The sequence below is a fragment of the Piliocolobus tephrosceles genome, chromosome 7, assembly GCF_002776525.5.
Source record: "Piliocolobus tephrosceles isolate RC106 chromosome 7, ASM277652v3, whole genome shotgun sequence".
Classification (NCBI taxonomy): domain Eukaryota; kingdom Metazoa; phylum Chordata; class Mammalia; order Primates; family Cercopithecidae; genus Piliocolobus; species Piliocolobus tephrosceles.
The window spans coordinates 133,590,267-133,593,893 of NC_045440.1; the positions used below are offsets into that span (position 1 = coordinate 133,590,267).

Sequence of the window (3,627 nt, forward strand, 5' to 3'; positions counted from 1 at the left end):
TAATTTTTTTTTTTTTTTTTTTTTTTTTTTTGAGACAGAGTCTCACTCTGTCACCCAGGCTGGAGCGCAATGGCACAATCTTGGCTCACTGCAACCTCCGCCTCCCAGGTTCAAGCGATTCTCCCGCCTCAGCCTCCCGAGTAGCTGGGACTACACGTGCACCACCACGCCTGGCTAATTTTTGTATTGTTAGTAGAGGTGGGGTTTCACCACGTTGGCCAGGCTGGTTTCAAACTCCTGACCTCAAATGATCTGCCCGCCTTGACCTCCAAAAGTGTTGGGATTACAGGCGCAAGCCACCACACCTGGCCCTGCAAATAATTTCTATAGGACCTGAAGACAGTTACTGGTATGGGGGTGTCTCTAGATTCCTTAATCCTATCAGCTGCTTGACTGGAAGGAATGATGAGATTCTAGAAAAATCTAGAAAAATCTTGTGACCTCCCTCTGACGCCAGGTTTCCTCAATTATAAAATGGCAAAATAATGTCTTCTGCATAGATATAGGAGATGGTCCACGGTGGCTGATATAGTCAAGAATTGCTAGCTGTTTTTCTTTAATCGGACCTGTCATTATTCCACCTCAGGGAGGTCTGGGCCTAGGTTTTATTAATTGAACTGTTTTGTTGTATATCTTTTATGAAGTAATCTAAAGTTTGGTTTTCTCTGTTTTCCTGAAAGCAGTAGTATTCTAGGTTTCTTAAGAAGAAAAGAGGCCGGGCGCGGTGGCTCAAGCCTGTAATCCCAGCACTTTGGGAGGCCGAGATGGGAGGATCATGAGGTCAGGAGATGGAGACCATCCTGGCTAACACAGTGAAACCCCGTCTCTACTAAAAAATACAAAAAACTAGCCGGGCGAGGTGGTGGGCGCCTGTAGTCCCAGCTACTCCGGAGGCTGAGGCAGGAGAATGGCGTAAGCCCGGGAGGTGGAGCTTGCAGTGAGCTGAGATCTGGCCACCGCACTCCAGCCTGGGTGACAGAGCAAGACGCCGTCTCAAAAAAATTAAAAAAAATAAAAAATAAAAAAAAAAGAAGAAAAGAGGCCAAGCTCAGTGGCTCACATCTGTAATTCCAGCACTTTGGGAGGCCAAGGCAGGAGGACTGTTTCAGCCAGAAGTTCTAGACTAGCCTGGGTAACATACGGAGACCCCATCTCTACAAATAATTTAAAAATTAATCAGATGTAGTGGCATGCACCTGTGGTCCCAGCTGCTAGGAAGGCAGGAGGATCACCTGAGGCAGGAGGATCACTTGAGTCAGGGAGGTCGAGGCTGCAGTGAGCTGTGATCACACCACAGCACTCCAACCTGGGCAACAGAAGAGAAGAAAAGAAGAGGACACTCTTAGTGGAGAGGAAAAAAGAAGGGGAGAAGGGGAAGTTTTCTTACGATAAAAGTAACATAATCACATTACAAAAAAAACATGCAAAAGAGAGAGAGGGAAAGAATATCTCACTATTCTTATCTCGCTAACACAACCTCTGACACCATTTTGGTCTATTTACTCAAAGTCTTGTTTCCTATAAATGACAGATGGTTTTCTAAGTCTTCTCACAGCCTCCAGGGCCCTGACTTTGCATGGCCGTGTAATATTCCACCATGCGGCCACAGCATAACTTAAGTAGGTGGTTACTGTCAGACACTTAGATGATTTCCCGTTTACTTTGTTACTGTAAAAAGCTGAGCTGGCCAGGTGCAATGGCTCACGCCTGTAATCCCAACACTTTGAGAAGCCAAGCGGGGAGGGTGGCTTGAGCTTGAATTTGAGACCAGTGTGGGCAACACAGCAAGACCTCATCTCTGGTAAAAATAAAAAAATTAGCCAGGCATGGTGGCGGGCACCTGTGGTCCCAGCTTCTGCCTCTAGAGATGACACTTGCCAATCTATGTGAGTATCTGTAGTTATACCAGGGGATTCTGAAGAAGCCTATGGAATCAAATTGGGGAACCACTGCCGTTCCCAATTGAATTGAAAACTGAGGTACTTGGGAGGCTGAGGTGGGAGGACTGCTTGAACCCTGGAGGTCAAGGCTGCATCATGATCATGCCACTACACTCCAGCCTAGTTGACAGAGTGAGACCCTGTATTAACAATAACATAAAGCTGAGCTAAAAATCTTTATGCAACATTTTGTCCATACTTTTTACTGTTTTTCTTAGGAAAGACTCCCAAAGTGGGTTCCCTGGGTCAAAGGTTATGAAGATGTACATGGCTCTTGACATCAATTGCAATAGTTGCCCAGAAGGGTCACTCAAAAGGTCACCTGGTTGGCCACCAGCAAGAAAATGCATGTACCTTCACTGGGGTGATACCTTTCACAGTCACCACAGGGCAGGGTCAGGGACACCTGTTGGGTTTTCTCTGAAGTGAGCTCTTATGGAACATTCTGGTCTCTGCACATCAGCTGCACAATCTCAGGTGCTTTTCAGCTCTGCGCTGCTGAATGAGAGCTCCACAGTGCATTCGAGAATAAGCTCCAAGGTGGAATCAAATGCTCCCTCCTCACCCAGCAGCTATTTGGGGATGATCAGAGAAAACGAAAAATCAGGTTCCTCTTCTTTTGGTTTTAGGTGTCCAAGGTGTTGAGCCGATGATTAGTTTATCTAGAGAGAAGCATTTTCCAACCACATCGATCATGGAGGACAGTTGGGGGACATTCAAAGGTCATACCTCGTTTATTACTCATTTATTTTGAGACAGGTCCACTCAGGCAGGGCCTCAGGGACTGTGGGATCAAATCCAAAGACCCAGGAGGCCGAAGCCCTTTCACATCAACTCCTGGATGGGGCCTTCAACTGCAGACTTGAAACGTGCAGGAACAATGACAAAGTCAGAAGGGGCCTAAATCTAGGGGCTGCGGTAACCAAAGAGACTCTGCTTTATTTATTTATTTATTTATTTAGGCCTCACCAGGTCAGGAAAGGCTGTCTCCCTCTGTCCACTCTGTCTCTCACATCAGACAACTAGATATCCAAAAACTCTCTCCAAGGTTATCACACTCAAGCATGAGAGACCCTGGGATAATCACACATACACAGATAACCCTCCCGTTGGGTATCAAGACAACTTCGCACATTCTGAAGATGTCCTCAGTGCATCAAACATACAGTGGGATTCCACTGTACCCTCATTTTTTCTTTTTTTTTTTTTGTTTAGAGACAGGGGTCTCCCTATGTTGCCCAGGTTGGTCTCAAACTCCTGGGCTCAATCGATCCTCCCACCTGAGCCTCCTGAGTAGCTGGGGTGGCAGGCGTGTGCCACCCAGCCATACCCGCATTTCACTGAGCCGAATTCAGCTATACTCAAAGGGCCAAATGCTTTTCTTTTTCAATTTTAAAAACTTTAAATAGGCTGGGCGCGGTGGCTCAAGCCTGTAATCCCAGCACTTTGGGAGGCCGAGACGGGCGGATCACGAGGTCAGGAGATCGAGACCATCCTGGCTAACCCGGTGAAACCCCGTCTCTACTAAAAAATACCAAAAAACTAGCCAGGCAAGGTGGCGGCGCCTGTAGTCCCAGCTACTGGGGAGGCTGAGGCAGGAGAATGGTGTTAACCCGGGAGACGGAGCTTGCAGTGAGCCAAGATCCGGCCACTGCACTCCAGCCTGGGCGACAGAGCGAGACTCCGT

At 47.4% G+C, this 3,627-nt stretch overlaps 1 protein-coding gene across 12 annotated transcripts in view; it reads right to left on the reverse strand.

The window, feature by feature from the left end:
- Positions 1-3,627, reverse strand: part of CYRIB (CYFIP related Rac1 interactor B) — a 180,827-nt gene that overhangs the window by 159,899 nt on the left and 17,301 nt on the right. The window lies entirely within an intron of this gene.